General features: G+C 36.5%; 1 pseudogene; it reads left to right on the top strand.

Moving 5' to 3' along the window:
• Nucleotides 1-684: 684 nt before the first annotated feature.
• LOC110314155 lies at nucleotides 685-1,690 on the top strand (annotated as a pseudogene).
• The last annotated feature ends 19,949 nt before the right edge of the window (nucleotides 1,691-21,639 follow it).

Here is a 21,639-nt window from a genome sequence, read left to right as displayed (position 1 = left end):
CCAAACCCAGACACTATTGTAGATGCCAACAAGAGCTTGCTGACATGAGCCTGATATAACTCGCTCCTGAGAGGCTCTGCAAGTGCCTGACTAATACAGAAGTGGATGCTCACCGTCATCCATTAGATGGAACACAGGGTCCCCAATGAAGGAGCTAGAGCTGAAGGAGCTGAAGTGGTTTGCAGTCCCCTAGGAAGAACAACAATATGAGCTAACCAGTAACCCCAGAGCCCCTTGGGACTAAACCACCAACCAAAGATTACACATGGTGGGACTCAAGGCTCTAGCTGCATATGTAGTAGAGGATTGCCTAGTTGGTCATCAATGGGTGGAGAGGCCCTTGGTCCTGTGAAGGTTCTATGCCTCAGTATAGGGAAATGCCTGGGCCAGAGAGCAGGAGTGGGTGGGTTGGGAAACAGGGGGAGGGGGAAAAGGATAGGGGATTTTCAGAAGGGAAACTAGGAAAGGGGATAACATTTGAAATGTAAATCAAGAAAATAATAAAAAAGAGAGTGAGAAAAAAATTAGATGAGAGCGCCCAGAGTGCAAATCTATTATTCTAACACTCTGGAGGCATAAGGAAGAAATTGGAGGGTTTGAGACCATCCTGGAGTCTCTAGTGAACTCAGGGTAGCAAGTTCAAAGTAAAGGAAATTGTTCTCAGGAGGTGAGCTTGGGAGACAGTGTGTGCTACAGTGATCCAGCTTGGCCATGGCAGCAGTGCCTCTGAAAGTGTGGTTTGTGGACTCAGGGAACTGGTTATAAGCTATTGCAAAAACTGTTGGAAGCTATGTGAAGAACCTGCAGAAGTTCTCCACTGTCAAGATGTGGATCTTCGAAGAGACCATGAAATCATCAACAACAATCATAAAAACGTGAAATATCACCCAGTACACAAGCTGCCAGAAAATGTGGTCACTGTACCAAATCTCAGCGAAGCTGTGCAGGACTCAGACTTGCAAGTGTTCATCATGCCTCACCATTTCATCACAAGATCTGTGATGAAATCATGAGCAGGGTGCTCAAGAAGGCCCTGGGGATAAGCCTCATCGAGGGCATAGATGAGGGCCCCAATAGGCAAGTGACCTCAGTGTGCTTATGGAGTACAACATTGCCAGTGAGGTTGCTGTAGAGAAGTTCTGTGAGACCACCATTGGCAGCAAAGTGATACAGAATGGACTTCTCTTCAAAGAACTGCTGCAGATGCACAACATCCGTATCACTGTGGTAGATGATGTGGACACCTTGGAGCTTTGCCATGCTCTTAAGAACATTGTTGCAGTGGGAGCTGGCTTCTGTGATGGCCTCTGCTGTGGGGACAACATCAAGGCAACTGTCATCAGCCTGAACCGCATGGAAATGATCACTTTCACCAAGATCTTCTTTAAGGACCAGGTGTCCACAGCTACCTTCTTGAACTGTTGCGGGGTATCTGACCTTATAACCACCTGCAAGGTAGCAGAGGCCTTCACCAGAACTGGGAAAGCCATCAAAGAGCTGGAGTAGGAGCTATTGAATGGACAGAAGCTCCAGGAACCTCAGACTTCTACGAAGGTGTACCTCATCCTCAAGCAGAAGGGGCTGCTGGACTAATTTCCCCTCTTCACTGCAGTGTTATCAGATTTGTTATGAAGGCAAGTCGGTTACGAAGATGCTGTCCTGCCTGCAGAGCCACCTGGAGCACATCTGAAGGAAGTCAGATAGTCATCAGGAACAGCTCTGCCTTGCTCATTGTAGGACCATCCAGAAAACCAGAGCTTAGCAGTGAGATCATGCTGAACTGTACTCTGATCTGAACACATACAAATTCTTACAGCATTGTCTCTGTGGCAGGAGAGGCACTCCACTTGCTCATATGTATCAGGTAACAGCTACATACACACAGACAGGAGTGAATTTATGAGTGTGTGTGTGTGTGTGTGTGTGTGTGTGTGTGTGTGTGTACACAAGCATGCACCTTTCTCATTCTCTGAGTGTTTCTCGGAACCCACATCAGGTGCCTATTTTAATGATTACATTTTAAATTTCCCCTCCAGGGCAGCTTGTGAGATTAGAACCAGCTCAGCAAAATGTTATGGCTGTGACTCATTAATATTCGAGTGAAGGGAGGAACTGTTTTTTTTTTTTCCTCTGAAACCGTTGTCCAGCATTAAAAGGGTATGCACATATGTGCAATTGAAGAGCACCACACTTTATTTTTAGACAGCATCTCAGAGCCAGCTGCATTAGCTCCTTGGATTGTAGATTGATGGCTTAGCAATCAGGTGTTTTAATTAGATACTCTACTTATACATTTCTCCTTGACACAGAAACCACATTTCTCGCCTGTTTCCTCTTCATTCACTGCTGGAATGTGCCCTTATATAGACCCAGCAAGGCAGAGGAAGAAGACAACTCTGCAGTGACTGGAATTTCCTCCTGAGGACACTTCATCATGCTCTTTTCTAGGTGGGACTTTTCTGCAGCTGTGTCTCTTCAGGTTGTGGAACCCTGAAGTGGGTCACTGTCACTTCTCATGTTAGAAGCCATAGCTATACCTGGTAACCAAGGGATATGGATACATTCCTCTATCCCTCCAGGATGAGACCTGCTAGGATGACACTGGGCCTCTCTAACCTGGCTGTTTGTAGGAATGATATATGCAACCTTTCCTGTGGTTACAAGAGGGCTTCCTGCATTGTAAATTTGTGTGGCAAAGAGTCAGAAAGTCACTACTCCAAGTGATGTCTCCAATCAGCAGGGTCATTGCACTCTTTTTTTTTTAACAGAAAAAAAAAGATTTTATTATTGCATATTCATTGTATAAAACAATAGTTTCATAATACAGTTTTAACCAAGTATACTGTGTTGGCTATTTCATATCTCTATGAGCAATGACATCTATTTTACAATATTCACCTTCTGATCTGCATGCCCTTGGTAAATACATAGATTTTAAATTTCATTATTTTGCAGATTCACTTATTCAAATAAGAGCTAAAATTATGTGAACTATTACTAAAGTGTGTATTAGTTAATAAATAAAGTTGTAAAGTATGAGAGTTAAGACAGGGTCAATAGTGAAAGCTGAGCTATAAATTAGGCCCACCTTTTATGGCTCTGAGGATGGATTTTCCACAGACTTAGCCTCTCAGTCCTTGGTTTCCCTAACATTAAGATAAATGAGATTGATAACTAATTGCACAAACCCTGGACATATGGATATACACACAGAAGTCAGAGGAGCTCTGCAGACTCTGCTTTCTGAGATTCATATGTGATGGGAGAGGTAGGGATATTTCTTTTAATGGTATATCCAATGTTCTGCTGTAACCCTAATGAAATTCACTGGGTCAAAAAGAAGAAGGAGAAAGAAAGGAGGGAGGGAGGATGGAAGGAAGGAGAGATGTGAAGGTAGAAGAGGAGCAGTGAGGAAGGAAGGGAAGACCGACTCAGGCACACCAAGGATCAAGACCTCAGTCAGACACATGGAAAACTGCAAAATTATTACCCATGCCACATGGATTATAGCAATTATATATAATTAATATATGCTAATAAAACATTATAAGTAATCAAATAGGCTAATAATGGACCTACTTCCCTGACATGCTGTGAGATAAACAAGTTATGTTATCTATCTACCTAAGTGGACAGATAGATAAACTGCTTAGACAGGGTCCAGAATGTAGCAAACTCAATACACTTTTGCTTTTGCTGTTGGTATCTTTAAAGTCGGGCTAGAAAATTATGTATCCATTAATTTTTATTGGATATTTTATTTATTTACATTTTAAATGTTATCTCCTTTCTTGTTTCCCCCTCTGAAAACACCCTCCCCCTGCCCCCTACCCCTCACCCCATGCACCAACCCACCCACTGCCACTTTCTGGCCCTGGTATTGAAACACATTGGGGCATACAGCCTTTATAGGACAAAGAGCCTCTAGTCCCATTGATGTCCATATAGGCCATCCTCTGCTGCATATGCAGGTGGAGCCATGAGTCCCACTATGTGTGCTCTTTGGTTAGTGGTTTATTCCCTGGGAGCTCAGGAGTTATGGGCTAGTTCATATTGCTGTTCCTCCTATGGAGTCGCAAACCCTTCAGCTCATTGGGTCTTTTCTCTAGCTCCTTCATTGGGGATGTTATGCTCAGTCCAATGGATGGTTGTAAGCATCCATCCCTGTATTTATGAGACACTGGTAAAGCCTCTCAGGACAGAGCTATATCAGGCTCCTGTCAGCAAGCACATCTCGGCATCCACACAGTGTCTGGGATTGGTGATTGTAAATGGGATGGATCCCCAGGGGAGTAAGTATCTTGGTGGTTCATTTCTTCAGTCTCTACTCCAAACTTTGTCTCTGTAACACTTTCCATGGGTGTTTTGTCACCCCCTTCTAAGATGGATAGAAGTATCCACATTATGGCCTTCCTTCTTGAGTTTCATGTGATTTGTGAATTGTATCTTGGGTATTTCGAGCTTCTGGGCTTCTGGGTTAATATCCACTTATCAGTGAATGCATATCATGTGTGTCCTTTTGTGATTGGGTTACCTCACTCAGGATGACATCCTCCAGATCCATCCATCTGCCTAAGAATTTCATAAATTCATTGTTTTTAATAGCTGAGTAGTATTACATTGTATAAATGTACCATATTTTCTGTGTCCAGTCTTCTGTTGAGGACATCTGGGTTCTTTCCAGGTACTGGCTATTATAAATAAGGCTGCTATGAACATAGTGGAGCTTGTGTCTTTATTACATGTTGGAATGTCTTCTGGGTACATGACCAGGAGTGGTATTGCTAGGTCCTCAGGTAGTATTATGACCAGTTTGCTGAGAACTGCCAAAGTGACTTCCAGAGTGATTGTACCAGCTTGAATACCACCAGCAATGGAGGAGTGTTCCTCTTTCTCCACATCCTTACTAGAATCTGCTGTCACCTGAGTTTTTCTCTTAGCCTTTGTGACTGGTGTGAGGTGGAATCTCAGGGTTGTTTTGATTTGCATTTCCCTGATGACTTCGGATGTTGAACTTTTTTTTTTTTAGGTGCATCTCAGCCATTTGGAATCCCTCAGTTGAGGATACTTTGTTTACCTTTCTAGCCCATTTTTTAATACAGTAATTTGTTTCTCTGTAGTCTAACTTCTTGAGTTCTTTATATATATTAGATATTAGACCTCTATTAGATGTAGGATTGGTGAAGGTCTTTGCCCAATCTGTTGCTGGCATTTTTGTCTTCTTTTTTGTTTGTTTGTTTTTTGTTTTGTTTTGTTTTGTTTTGTTTTGTTTTGTTTTTATTTTTTTCGAGACAGGGTTTCTCTGTATAGCCATGGCTGTCCTGGAACTCACCTTGTAGACCAGGCTGGCCTCGAACTCAGAAATCCGCCTGCCTCTGCCTCCCGAGTGCTGGGATTAAAGGTGTGTGCCACCACACCCGGCACATTTTTGTCTTCTTGACAGTGTCCTTTGCCTTACAGAAGCCTTGCAATTTTATGAGGTCCCATTTGTAGATTCTTGATCTTATATCACAAGCCATTGTTGTTCTGTTCAGTAATTTTTCCCCTGTGCCCACAACTTCGAGGCTCTTCCCCACTTTCTCTTCTATGAGTTCCAGTGTGTCTGTTTTTTGTGAAGGTCCGTGGTCCACATGAACTTGAACTTTGTACGAAGAGATAAGAATGGGTTGGTTTACCTTCTACATTCTAACCGCCAGTTAAGCCAGCAACATTTGTTGAAAATGTTGTCTTTTTTCCACTGAATGGATTTCCTCCTTTGTCAAAGATCAAGTGATCATAGGTGTGTGGTTTCATTTCTGGGTCTTCAATTCTATTCCATTGATATACCTGCCTGTCACTGTACCAATACCATGCAGTTTTTATCACAATTGTTTGTAGTGCAGCTTGAGGTCAGGGATGGTCTTCCAGAGGTTCTTTTATCATTGAGAAGAGTTTTTACTATCCTGGCTTTTTTGTTATTCCAGATGAATTTGGAAATTGCACTTTCTAAATCTATGAAGAATTGAGTTGAAATTTTGATGGGGACTGCATTGAACAGATAGCTTTTGGCAAGATGTCCATTTTTACTATATCCTGCCAAACCATGAGCATGGGAGATCTTTCCATATTCTGAGATCTTCTTCAAATTTTTCTTCAGAGACTTGAATTTCTTATCATACAGATTTTCACTTGCTTAGTTAGAGTCACACCAAGGTATTTTATATTACTTATGACTGTTTTGAAGGGTGTTGTTTCCCTAAATTCTTTTTTAGCCTGTTCATCCTTTGTGTAGAGGAAGGCCACTGATTTGTTTGAATTAATTTTATATCCATCCAATTTGCTGAAGTTATTAATCAGGTTTAGGAGTTCTCTGGTGGAATTTTTAGGGCCCTTTAAGTACACTATCATATCATCAGAAAATAGTAGTCATTTGGCTTCTTCCTTTCCAATTTGTATCCCTTTGATCTCCTTTTGCTGTCTAATTGCTCTGGCTAGGACTTCAAATACAATATTGAATAGGTAGGGAGAGAGAGGGCAGCCTTGCTTAGTCCCTGATTTTAGTGGGATTGCTTCAAGTTTCTCTCCATTAAGTTTGATGTTGGCTACTGGTGTGCTGCGTATTGATTTTACTATGTTTATATATGGGCCTTGAATTCCTGATCTTCCCAACACCTTTATCATGAAGGGGTGTTGGATTTTGTCAAATGCTTTCTCAGCATCTACTTAGATGATCCTGTAGTTTTTGTCTTTGAATTTGTTTATATAGTGGATTATGTTGATGTATTTCTTTATATTGAACCAGCCCTGCATCCCTGGGATGAAACCTACTTCATTATGGAGGATGATTGTTTTGATGTTTTCTTGGACTCCGTTTGCGAGATTTTTATTGAGTATATTTGCATTGATATTTGTAAAGGAAATTCGTCTGAAGTTCTCTTTCTTTATTGGCTCTTTGTGTGGATTAGGTATCAGAGTAACTTCAAAGAATGAGTTACTATTTTGTGGAATAGTTGGAGGAGAATTGGAATTAGGTCTTCTTTGAAGGTCTGATAGAACTTTGCACTAAATCCATCTGGTCTTGTGCTTTTATTTAGTTAGGCAACTATTAATGACAGTTTCTAGTTCTTTAGGGGATATGGTACTGTTTAGATCATTAATGTGATCCTGATTTAACTTTTGTACCTGGTATCTGTCTATAAAATTGTCCATTTCATCCAGGTCTTCCAGTTTTGTTGAGTAAAGGCTTTATTACTAGAATCTGATGATTTTTTGGATTTCCTCAGTTTCTGTTGTTATGTCTCCATTTTCATTTCTGATTTTGCTAGTTAGTATGCTGTCTCTGTGCCCTATAGTAAGTCTGGCTAAGGGTTTATCTATCTTGTTGATTTTCTCAAAGAACCAGGTCCTGGTTTGGTTTATTCTTTATATGGTTCTTTTTGTTTCCACATGATTGATTTCAGCCCTGATTTTGATTATTTCCTGCCATCTACTTCTCTTGTGTGAATTTTCTTCTTTTTGTTCTAGAGCTTTCACATGTGCTGTCAAGACACTTATGTATGCTCTCTCCAGTTTCTTTTTGGAGGCACTCAGAACTCTGAGTTTTCCTCTTACGACTGCTTTCATTGTGTCCCATAAGTTTGGATATGTTATAGCTTCACTTTCTTTAAACTCTATGAAGTCTTTAATTTCTTTCTTTATTTCTTCCTTGACTAAGTTATCATTTAGTAGAGTGTTGTTCAGCTTCGAAGTGTATGTGGGATTTCTAACGTTTATGTTTTTACTGAAGAGCAGCCTTAATCCATGGTGATGTGATAGGATGAATGGAATTATTTCAATCATCTTGTATCTTTTGAGACCTATTTTGTGACCTATTATATGGTCAATTTTGGAGAAGGTACCATGAGTTGCTGAGAAGAAGGTATACCCTTTTTTATGATAAAATGTTCTATAGATATCTGTTAAATCCATTTGGTTCATAACTTCTGTTAGTTTCACTGTATCTCTGTTCAGTTTCTGTTTCCATGACCTGACCATTGATGAGATTGTGGTGTTGAAGTCTCCCATTATTATTATGTGTGTTGCTATGTGTGTTTCGAGCTTTTGTAAAGTTTATTTAGTGAATGCGGATGCCCTTTTATTTGGAACATAGATATTCGGCATTGAGTGTTCAGCTTGGTAAATTTTACCTTTGATGAGTATGAAGATTCCCTACTTGTCTTTTTGGATAACTTTAGGTTGAAAGTAGATTGTATTTAAAGTGGCTATTCCAGCTTGTTTCTTTGGACCATTTGCTTGGAAAATTGTTTTCCAGTCTTTTACTCTGAGTTAGTGTCTCTCTTTGTCCCTAAGGCGGGTTTACTGTATGGGGCAAAATGTTAGGTCCTGTTTATGTAACCTATCTGTTAGTCTGTCTTTTTACTGGTGATTGAGTCCATTTATAGTAAGAGATATTTAGGAAAAGTCATTGTTGTTTCCTGTTATTTTTGTTGTTAGAGTTTAAATTCTGTTCATTTGGTTATCTTCTTTTAGGTTTCTTGAAAGATTACTTTCTTGCTTTTTCTAGAGCTTAGGAATTTTCTCTTTATTATCCTTTGAAGGGCTTGATTTGTGGAAAGATATTGTGAAAATTTGTTTTTGTCATGGAATACTTTCGTTTCTCCATCTATGGTAATTGAGAATTTTGCTAATTATAATAGCCTGGGCTGGCATTTGTGTTCTCCTAGGATCTGTATGACATCTGCCCAGGATCTTCTGGCTTTCATAGTCTGGGGAGACGTCAGGTATAATTCTGATAGGTCTGTCTTTGTATGTTACTTGAGCTTCCCCCCTTACTGCTTTTAATGTTCCTTCATTGTTTTGTGCATTCGGTGTTTTGATTATTATGTGACAGGAAGAATTTATTTTCTGGCCTATACTATTTGGGGTTCTGTAGGCTTCTTGTATGTTCATGGACATCTTTTTCTTTAGGTTGGGGAAGTTTCCTTCTACAATTTTGTTGAAGATATTTACTGGCCCTTTAAGTCTGAAATCTTCCTTCTCATCTATACATATTATCCTTAGGTTTGGTCTTATCATTGTGTCCTAGATTTCCTGGATGCTTTCTGTTAGAATCTTTTTGCATTTCGCATTTTCTTTGATTGTTGTGTCAATGTTTTCTATGGTATCTTCTGCACCAGAGATTCTCTATTCTGTCTCTTGTATCTGTTGTTGATGCTTGCATCTATAAGTCCTGATCTCTTTTTTGGTTTTTCTCTATCCAGGGTTGTCTCCATTTGTGATTTCTTTATTGTTTATATTTCCATTTTTATATTTTGGATGGTTTTGTTCAATTCCTTCACCTGTTTGGTTGTGTTTTTTTCCTGTAATTCTTTAAGGGGTTTTTGTATTTCCTCAGTGCTTCTGTTTACCATTTTGCCTTTATTTCTTTATGGAGTTATATACATCTTTCTTAAAGTCCTTTGTCATCATTATGAGATGTGAATTTAGAACCATGTCATGCTTTTCTGGTGTGATGGTATATCCAGGACTTTCTATGGTGGGAGAGTTGCATTCTGATGATGCCAAGTAACTTTGGTTTCTGTTGCTTCTGTTCTTATGCTTGCCTCCTGCCATCTGATTATCTCAAGTGCTCCCTGCCCTTGATATATCTAATTGCAGTCTGTCTTTCTTCTAATCCTGGTTGAGTCAGAATTCTACAGAGTCCAGCTTTCTCTGTGATCCTGTGATTCTGGGATCCTGTAATCCTGAGATTCTGGTTATGCCAGAGTTCTTGGGTATCAAGTTCCCTCTGAGACACTGAGTATCCAGGTATCCTGGCATCCTAAGATACTGGGTGTGTTAGATTGCCTAGAAGTGGTACCTCCTCTGGGGACTGTGGGCCTGTCCACTGAGATAGAGATCATGGTAGACCAGTGCTGAATGGAAGGAACCTGATCCACTGGTCAGATAAGGTTCCTGTGTCTCTGCTCTGATGATACCAGGCATTCCCAGTTGTGTTGGAACAGATGTTGTGTTCCACTCAACAGTGATCCTAAGATCCTGGGAGGGCTAGGGCCCCTGGGGAGTAGAGTGTCCCCTGGTAATCGTGGGAATGTCCACCAGGTTCAAGCCCAAGATCGGGTCATTGCACTCTGAAAGAAAGAGGGTTCCCAGGCTACAAAATGTCCCCTTTATTTCAACATGCCTTAGATGCATTTCTGATGCTTACTACTGTTTGAGATTCACTGCTTTAGAGAGAATATACACCCTTTGCCAAACACTATTCTATAAGAGACAAGTGTTTTGTAATCTCCTGACTATGCCAGGTGGACCCGGGCATAGCCAGGGGAGTGTGGCATTCCAGTTGCCTGCCTCTTCACACTTTTCTAAAGTGGGGAACCTCGATGCTAGGATCCTGCTAAGTCCGAAACACATTAGACTATGAGAGGGTTTTTTTCCTAGAATATTAACCAAAATTTCTAGTAAATACTGTTATAAAGTGAGGTGACCTTCACTCCTAACAGGAATATCAGGATGACTAACTTCCTGTGAGAGTTTGTTCTATGTAGCCTGGGCTGGCCTTGAACTTGTCACCTTCTTGCCTCTGTCTCCTGAGTGGCCTGGGTTTTTCTGTTTCTGACCTTTCTGAATCCCTGAGGAAGCTTTCAGGAGACAGGGTCATGCACAGACAAGTAGATTTCGATCTTCCTGAAATGTACACTCTATGGAATGAGTGATTTTGATGCTAGAATTAGAACACAAATGATTTTATTTTTATGTAAAAACTAGGCATTCCATGGGGGTGGTAAGAATGTACAGATGCCATTGTCCTGTGCTTTTAACTTATGAGAGTTTCCAATTTCTCTCTCTCTCATCCTTCGTTCAGTGTCCCATATCCTACTCTAAGTCCCATATATAACTGAAAATGATTGTAAAATTAATTTTATGGGAATTTTTAAAATATCCAAGAACACTTTTGGAGCATTGTAAAGTCTCATACCTAAAGCGCACAGCAGACTGAATATTTCAGTTTTCATAATGATGTTATCAGTCAATTTTTTTCTTGAGTCTTGATAATTTTTCTTAAATCTGTACATATGTAATGAAGATTTACTTTTTAAGATATCCAAAGAGTTGTGAGCTACTGTGGTGTCTACAAAGTCGAACAGTACAGAATTGTTGATATTTGTTTGTGTTTTGCATCCTTATTTTCATTCTCCCTCTCTGTGGCCTTGTACTTCTCACATCCCCCTGAGGTCAGCTAACCAAAATCCACACATGATGGAAACAGGTAAATTTCTTGTTTGTGCACTGATTGTCAGAGGCATGATTCTATGAGTTATCTATTTTTGTAGCCATCTGCTAGTTAGATCAGAGACACCTAGATTAGAAACTTCACTGAAGTTTTGGACAAATCTCTGGAAATCCACCCCAGGGTCCCAAGCCTGCCTTCTGGTGTTTTAACAGCTGGCCGAAGGATGGTAGTGTGGTGAGAGTGCAGTGATTAAACAGAATTGTTTCTCTGCCACTTTTGATTGGCTGGCCTCATACTTCCATATGTACTGTGTTTGTTTATGGACTGTAGGTGGATGTATAGTGTAAAGGTTTGGTTTAATAAACACAAACTCTCAAGCCTGGAAAAAAAAAAGGATATCTTTCTCAAAAAAAAAAAAAAAACAGTAAATAAATCTGTCTTCAGAGAGACAATCTAAGTTCTTTTATTATATATGGTTAGGTAAATTTCACATGACATGTAATACTTCCAAACAGAACTATTCACAATAAAGTTCAAGATTAAATAGCTCCCAAGAACAGTTTAGGAAAAAAGAAGTATATTTGAGAAAAAAAAAAATCAGATAAGGCATGGAAAATAAGCCAGAAAAGTTTCCACAGGGATTTTAAGGTCTTCAGGCACAATTTGGATTCAATATTAAATTAAAATAAGCTTTCAAGTAACATCATATCTTTATAAAGACTGAGCAGGCTATAGTTAAGAATGTATATATTATGTATGTATGCATGCAAGCATGAAATAGCAGTTAAAAATAATATGCCAAAAATTTGAGAAAGAACATGGAGAGGCATGTGAGAGGATTTGGAGGGAAGAAAGAGAAGCAAAAATATATTATATTATAAAATCAAAAAAAATTGAAAAATGATAAATTCCCTGATACCAACTTGGTGTAGCAAGCACCTGAAGTTCAGGACTTGAGAGATATATGAAGGCAGATAAAGAAATTAAAGTCAATGTGAGCACATATGAAGCTTGCAGATAGTCTTGGCTACAAAACTTGGCAAGATTTGATACGAGTGTCAAAATCCTGCCTGACTATATCCAATCTAAGAATCATATATTTGTTGTTCTTTCAGATACAGACAAAAAAAAAAACCTAGTCGCTTCTCTAATGGAGCTATGTTCATTTACCTCTGTGGTACTGGTCATCTGACTATTAATCAGATTCAGTTAGTTTCTTGGAGATGTGAATATGGCCCAAGTTACACTGGATACATTCATATAGAGGACTTTTGTAGAGTGATGTTTTCTACCTCCCACTGGGATGCTAATTTACAGATGAAAAGCTATCGATCATATGGACAAAATTATTTGAGTGAATACATAAGCATAGATCTCAAATGTAGAAATGGTAAAATTTTAAATAAAACATAATTCAGCTACCAATTGTTTGGTTCTTTAACTTACTTTTTAAAATATGTTTTCATTAATTCATTGAGAACTCCATCTAACATATTTTGGACATATTTGTCCCCATACTCCTTCCTTATAAAACGTCTAAACCCTTATCTCTCCATTAAACCAGTTTAGAGTTTTCTTACATTTTTCTCTATTGAGCATCAAGTATATTTTGTTTTGTCCAAACTACTCCCCTTTCATGAACTAATAGTAGATTCTCCTCTAGTTCCTATGGACCTGTATAGCCATATGTACCTTTGTCTGATAATTGTGCCAAGTAAGGTTTCATTTTATAGAGAAGGATAGACATAAATCCAATCAGAATGTGGTTGCTTATTCTGTTTTCAATACTATTGAGACAGTGGGCATGTCTTCCCTGGCCCATAACTATTGTAGATTTAATGGTCTACAGTTGGGTATAATTGATGGTTATTTTTCTCCTTTGGTACCTTGCATAGTATCTTCCTGTACTGTGATAACTCACCAGTAGGAATTAAGATTTCAAGAGGTTGCCAACTTGATATTTGTTCTATGTATTCAGTATATGATGTCCTTGTTAAAATATAATCTTTTATCAAGTTTTGGAGGACAATCAATAGCAATGGCAATAGCCAATAATGTTTGTAAATTAGTGGGATTTTGCTGACAAAGAAACCCAGAGAAATTTATCTATTCCCAGAACTGGGCTTTTTATTTCTTAATGTCTAGTAGAGGCATTTTTCCTCTGTCCTAAGCTAACACCTACTTCTCCCCCTTTTTTCATACTTCCTATAATTTCTTTTCTACCTATATTTATATCATGGATTGATTAATTTTCATTGCTAAATGAGTTATCATGCAGAATTCTTTTAGGCTATTTTCCATTGAATTTATCTCATAACTATTTTGCTAATATTCTTTTTTTTCCTCAAATGTAAATTGATGACTATTACATTAGAAGGGAAAGTAACATTACTAGGAAAGGTTTGAGGACACTGAAAATAAATAAGCAGAGATAACAAGACACAAATGATAAGGTTGATCTTCAATAACAGCATAAATAATAGAAAGCCAAAATTCACATGGAAACTGAGCAATACTCTACTCAACAATACCTTGGTCAAGGATGAAATAAAGAAAAAACTTAAAGACTTTTTAGAGTTTAATGAAAATGAAGCCACAACATACTCAAACTTATGGAACACAATGAAAGCAGTCCTAAGAGGAAAACTCAAAGCTCTGAGTGCTGCCCAAAAGAAACTAGAGAGAGAATACACTAGCAGTCTGACAGCATACCTAGAAGCTGTAGAACAAAAGGAAGTAAATTCAACCAAGAGGAGTAGAAGGCAGGAAATAATCAAACTTAGGGCTGAAATCAACCAATTGGAAACAGAAGGAAGTACTCAAAGAATCAACCAAACCAGGAGCTGGTTCTTTGAGAAAATCAACAAGATAGATAAGCCCTTGGCCAGACTCACTAGAGGGCACAGAGACAGCATCCTAATTAACAAAATCAGAAATGAAAAGGGAGACATAACAACAGACCCTGAGGAAATCCAAAACTTCATCAGATTCTACTCCAAATGGCTATACTCAAAAAAACTGGAAAACCTGGATGAAATGGACAACTTCCTAGACAGATACCAGGTATCAAAATTAAATCAGTATCAGAATAATTATCTTAACAGACCCATTTCCCCTAAGGAAATAGAAGCAGTCATTAATAGTCTGACAACCAAAGAAAAATCCTAGAACTAGATGGTTTTCGTGCAGAGTTTGATCAGACCTTCAAAGAACACATAATTCCAACTCTCCTCAAAATATTCCACAAAATAGAAACAGAAGATACTCTACCCAGTTTGTTCTATGAAGCCACAAAGACTCTGATACCTAAACCACACAAAGATCCAACAAAGAAAGAGAACTTCAGACCAATTTCCCTTATGAATATCGATTCAACAATACTCAATAAAATGATCATCCATCATGACCAATTAGGCTTCATCCCAGGGATGCAGGGATTGTTTAATATATGGAAATCCATCAATGTAATCCACTATATAAACAAACTCAAAGACAAAAATCACATGATCATCTCGTTAGATGCTGAGAAGGCATTTGACACAATTCAACACCCCTTCATCAGAAAAGTCTTGGAAAGATCAGGAATTCAAGACTCATACCTAGACATAATAAAAGCAACATAGAGCAAACCAGTAGCCAACATCAAAGTAAATGGAGAGAAGCTGGAGGGAATCCAACTAAAATCAGGGACTAGTCAAGGCTGCCCACTCTCTTCCTATCTATTCAGTGTCGTACTTGAAGTCCTATACAGAGAAATTCAATAACAAAAGGAAATAAAGGGGATCCAAATTGGAAAGGAAGAAGTCAAGATATCATTATTTGCAGATGATATGATAGTATAAGTAAGTGACCCAAAAAATTCCACCAGAGAACTCCTAAACCTGATAAACAGCTTCAGTGCAGTAGCTGGATATAAAATTAACTCAAACAAATCAGTGGCTTTTCTCTACACAAAGGATAAACAGGATGAGAAAGAAATTAGGGAAACAACACCCATCACAATAGTCACAGAAAATATAAAATAGCTTGGTGTGACTCTAACTAAGGAAGTAAAAGATGTCTATTAAAAGATCTTCAAGTCTATGAAGAAAGAAATTGAAGAAGATCTCAAAAGATGGAAAGATCTCCCATGCTCATGGATTGGCAGGATTAATATAGTAAAGATGGCAATCCTGCTGAAAGCAATCTACAGATTCAATACAATCCCCATCAAAATTCCAACTCAATTCTTCACTGAGTTAGAAAGCGCAATTTGCAAATTCATCTGGAATAAAGAAAACAAACAAACTAGGATATAAAAAACTCTTCTCAACAATAAAAGAACCTCTGGGGGGAATCACCATGCCTGACCTCAAGCTGTACTACAGAGGAATTGTGATAAAAACTGCATGGTACTGGTACAGTGTCAGACAGGTAGATCAATGGAACAGAATTGAAGACTCAGAAATGTACCCACACACCTATGGTTACTTGATCTTTGACAAAGGAGCTAAAACCATGCAGTGGAAAAAAAGACAGCATTTTCAACATATGGTGTTGGCACAACTGGCAGTTATCATGTAGAAGAATGAGAATTGATCCATTCTTATCTCCTTGTACAAAGCTCAAGTCTATGTGGATCAAAGAACTCCACATAAAACCAGAGACACTGAAATATATAGAGGATAAGGTGGGGAAAAGCCTCGAAGTAATGGGCTCAGGAGAAAATTTCCTTAACAGAACAGCAATGCCCTGTGCTGTAAGATCAAGAATTGACAAATGGAACCTTATAAAATTGCAAAGCATCTCTAGGGCAAAAGATACTGTCAATAAGACAAAAAGGCCATCAACAGATTGGGAAAGAATTTTTACCAAACCTAAGTCTGATAGGTGACTAATATCCAATATATACAAAGAGCTCTAGAATCTGAACTCCAGAAATTCAAATAACCCCATTAAAAAATGGGGTAGAGATCTAAACAAAGAATTCTCAACTGAGGAATACCAAAGGGCTGAGAAGCACATGAAAAAATATTCAACATCCTTAATCACCAGGTAAATGCAAGTCAAAACAACCCTGAGACTTTACCTCACACCAGTCAGAATGGCTAGGATCAAAAATTCAGGTGACAGCAAATGCTGGCGAGGATGTGGAGAAAGAGGAGTAATCCTCCATTGCTGGTGGCATTGGATGTTTATACAAGCACCCTGGGAATTAGTCTGGTGGTTCCTCAGAAAACTGAAGATAGTATTACTGGCAGATCTTGCAATACCTCTTCTGGGTATATATCAAGATAATATTCCAACTGTTAATAAGGACTCATGTTCCACTATATTCATAGCTGCCCTATTTATAATAGCCAGAAGCTAGAAAGAACCCAGATGTCCCTCAACAGAGGAATGGATACAGAAAATATGGTACATTTACACAATGGAGTACTACTCAGCTATTCAAAACAATATATTTATGAAATTCTTAGGCAAATGGATGTATCTGGAGGATATCATCCTGATTGTGGTAACCCAATCACAAAACAACTCACTTGATATGCACTCACTGATATGTGAATATTAGTCCAGAAACCTAGAATACCTAAGATACAATCTCTAAAACACAAGAAAATCAATAAGATGGAAGACCAACACATGGATACCTCATTTCTCCCCCAAATTGGGAGTAAAATACCCATGGAAAAAGTTGCAGAGATAGAGTTTGGAGGTAAGACAAAAGGATGGACCATTTAGAGACTGCCCCCCGGGGGTCCACACCATAATCAGCCACCAATCGCAGACAGTATTGCATATGTCAGCAAGATTTTGCTGAAAGGACCCTGATATAGCTGTCTCTTGTGAGGCTATGTCAGTGCTTGGCAAATACAGAAGGGGATGCCCACAGTCATCTATAGGATAGAACACAGAGCCCTCAATGGAGGAGCTAGAGAAAGTACCCAAGGACCTGAAGGGGTCTACAATCCTATAGGCGGAACAACAATATGAACTAATCAGTACCCTCAGAGCTCCTGTCTCTAGCTGCATATGTAGCAGAAGATGGTCTAGTTGGCCATCTTTGAGAAGAGATGCCCCTTGGTCTTGCAAACTTTATATGCCCCAAACAGGGGAACGCCAGGGCCAAGAAATGGGTGTGAGTGGGTAGGGGTGCAGGGCGGGGGGTGGGTATAGAGTACATTCAGGATAGCGTTTGACATGTAAATGAAGAAAATATCTAATAAAATAATTTAAAAAAGAAAAATATTGATTAAGACATCACAAATTTTATGTAAGATTAAGCCAATATTTTATATTTATTCCCTTAGAAAATATATCAATGTATCTTACGTATAATTTAAATACAATTACACTGTACATAATTCCTAAACACAGTATTTAATATAATTGAAAACCAAATTAATCACAAAGTTTTAAATTTTGCTTACCTGAGATGTAATGACAGTACACACACACACAAATATACATCTATATATCCATATATATATATATATATATATATATATTAATTTATAATTATATTGTTTTATATATATTTTATAAAACCATTAAAAATATAAATTTAATAATACAATTCTAAAATTCTTTAACAACAAAACACTTAGTAGGTACATAACGCTTAGTTTAATGTATAAAGGTAATCTAGTAAAAACCTAAATATCGAAAATTTTATCCCTTGATAACTATTTATTTTTATGTCCACACATGTTCTCATGATTATTTTTCACTTCATCTAAAATATATGAATTCTGTAAATTCTGCTGAATTTCAAGGTTTTATACCATACTGTTTCTTTACACTTACAATTTCATTGTTGATGTTTTCCATGTATCTGGAGAGTTTATCTAATAATAGACATTATTATTTTTACCATTAAATCATTCTACATATATTGTTCCCTATGTACAAACTATTTTGTATTATGTACATGTCAGTACTTTTTCCTGCTGGCTGATAAAAACTATAGGCTTGTTCTTGAATGACAGATTTGGAAATAAATGAAAAAGAATTCAGTTTCAAATTTTCTGGTATCATTTGGAATCACCAGTATTCATTGGGTGCTGAAATCTTGTAGCAATAAATATATAATGATTTACTACCTGCTGAAAGTGCCTGCTTATGTCATTTTGGCATTTGCTTCTACATATTCAATATTGCCAGGTCTCTTTCTAATTGCTTTGTTATTGCATCCTCTAATTGTGTTTCAATATGCTACATTGAAACTGAATTCAAATTTTACACTCCACATACTTACCTTTGTAAAATTTCTATCAATGTGTAACATATTGATAATGTATAATATGTAATGTTAATTAAAATGATAAAGATTGTAATGTCATTTATTCATTGTAATATAGCAAATAAACTAATTATATTAGAAAAAATATTTTTATGACCTAACAGAAATGTTTGATGTTACATTCAAAGGCCATTTTTCTTTTTATATGAATTTATCAAATACTCTACTGTAACTAGTGGAAATTTATGTTATAAAATTTCATCTTGTTTTTCACAGATTACTAACTATCACAAATGTCAATTGATGTGTTTCTGAAGCAAGATGAAAGTTTGACATTATAGTATCTAAACATTCATATAACCGTTCATTTAATGTCAGATGTTATGCTATACTTAGAAATAAATTACAGCATAAATGAAATGCATACATTAAAAATGTTGGCTTGAGATTTATTGTGGTAATTTAATTCATATTTTATCAAACCTTAGTGGAGTGATGACACTATTGAAAAATAACATTTTAAATATTGGATTAGTATGATTTAGGCAATTTAATAGTATATATGCTTCAAACCTACAGATAATCCTACTTAGCAACATGCCTACACTTTGGAAGGTATTTCAATGTATCAACAATATGACATATACTTTTTATTATGTTTATGAACAAAAATGCACTAAATTTGCAGACAAAGTCACAATTATTGTTTGACTTTGAATACATTCAGAATGTCTACATATTTTTCTTAATTTAATTTTGCAACCAGAATTGTATATAAACATTACTTGAATGTTTACATGATAAAGATATAAAATAAATAGTTATTAATAGACATCCTTCCTCATTTTGATCCAATTATAAATTTATTGTTAGTAATCAAATTATATACTTGTTTAAAAATCAAATTATATACTTGTTTAAAAATTCCATTTTATTTTTCATCATTTTGATCTTCTATTTATTGCAATGATATGATATTTAATTGTTCCCTTCTGTTTTTAGGGATATGTGATCATTTGAAAATCAGCATCATCTTTTTAGGTGGTAAATATTCAAACAGAAATGAACTGCAAGTATTTTCGCATCCAGTGCTGAACTTTTTGTTCCTAAAACACATATAAAATCTTTGTCCCTGGTTCTTGACACAGAGCACCTAAGCTCTTTGAAATTTCTCAATAATGAATATGATAAACTGGTATTCTCTTCTAATATTCGGTTTTGGGGTCTACTTCTAAATAAGGATCTCAATACCTTGCGTTTTCAGGATTTATTTCTTTTAGGGAGATAATTCTTGGTGAACTTCCTGGTTGAGGCTAGTATTTCAGTTCTTTTTTTAAATGGATGAATCATTGTGTAAGAAGTTATTATTAACTTAATTACAAAACTCCACCCCAAACCTGAAAATTTGAATAATGAATTTCACTATTCAAAGTAATTTCAAATTGATAAATGCATGCACATGCCTCAAGAATGGAACAACTCCTACACAGGCACAGAATTTCCCATGCTTAGGATGATTCCAGATGTTCTACTGTATATCTATTCATCTGCCTCTTCAAAAATATCCTTTACCATATTGTCTATTAAAATATTGAGCACTGTTCTATAAGTTTCATGCAAATAATTTGAATCATAGTTGAGGGGTGTGGTAATCTCTAGTTTAGAGTAGGTTGTAAACAACCCTCAGCCTGTTACTTATCATCAGTAAATGATGTCTTGTATGATTGAGCTTTAACCTGTGGGATAGGATTCTAAGCATGGGGATAAAAGAAATAAATCAAAGACACATATGGTAGCAACAGTCATGTGTTCAATAAGAGAATAGAAAGAACCATTTGTTTTTTTTTTTCTGTTTTAGAGATGAAACTGGAGTAATCAAAAGGAGAAATAAGAAGATCAGTCAAGACAAGTGACAGTTAACAATATAGTATAAAGTTATATTCAATATCAGATGCCGTAGAACACCAAATTAAACCCAAGTATTCATGAACTAATATATACTATAATTTTAAGTTTGTATTTAAGCAAGTTCTTTGTTACCAAACATTAAAATAAAATAAAAATAAAATTCTAGAGAGATGCGTGTGTCACTTATGTAAAGGATCATCTACGATCATGATTGTTGAATGAAACTCTCAAGAAGAACTAGTAATTATGATATTGCCATGTGAGTCTTGGTTTCTCCACCAAGTATTTTCAATTTTTTAATGATCTATATTTAGAACATATTATCAACACTGAAGTATTCTATTAGTTCAAGCATTCTCAAGTCACTCCATGTTCACTGGGATTAGGAAATAGAATTTACTACTTTAGGTATTTGGTGATGACTTTGGAAAATTTTGTGATGCATTAAACATTTCTGAGATTATTTTTAAGGTAAAACAGTCAAAGTGATACTTAAAGTATAAATATAATAAAAATCTAAGGAATCTTTAAAAACAATCGTTTTGCTATTTTAAAGATAATAGAAGTGAAATACAATGGCCTATCTCAAGTTGCAGATTAATATTCTAAATGTAAGGACATTATGAATTTACTTAAGGCTTTAAAAAGCAATATTTTCCAAACCAACATAAAAGTATGAAGACATATGCATATATTTTGCTTCAAAATATATAGTTTATAATTAATATTTTAAATAAGATTCTGTTTTCATTTAGGAGAAAAGTTAGATACAATAAATAATTGCAATTAACAAAGTATGTATTTAATGACCTATTGGCTCAAATATGTCACAATACACTAAAATATGTGTTATTTTTTAGCATTAATGCAAAATAAGATTGTTTAGGAACATATTAAAAACCATTCAAAACCTTAACAATGAATTTGATTAACTTCACAGCAAAATTTTAATAACCTTTCAAAATTCATTCATTCCAGTCTCTGCAATTCTGAGTGATAATAAACCAGACTAAAATTGTGCTTTGAATACTACTTAGTTGAAATTTATTGCTTCAAAGAAAATGTATTTTAATTCTGTGAATTTGCTAAGTCAGTTTTCTCTGATCATTATTTTTAATCTTCACACAGGTCCAGATAATCCAAGAGAATACTTCTACATATACTTGCTGATGTAAAAGGTATCACATCTCTGATAATATGTGCTGGTTTCCAAATTACCTCTTAGTACTACTTTTATTTTGACTGGACTTTCCTTTAAATTTGAGATAATATTACATAGTACATGTACACCACA

Source organism: Mus pahari, chromosome X (assembly GCF_900095145.1).
Source record: "Mus pahari chromosome X, PAHARI_EIJ_v1.1, whole genome shotgun sequence".
NCBI classification, from domain to species: Eukaryota; Metazoa; Chordata; class Mammalia; order Rodentia; family Muridae; genus Mus; species Mus pahari.
The sequence above is the reverse complement of the archived record's forward strand: the minus strand, read 5'-3'. Positions and strand labels throughout refer to the sequence as shown.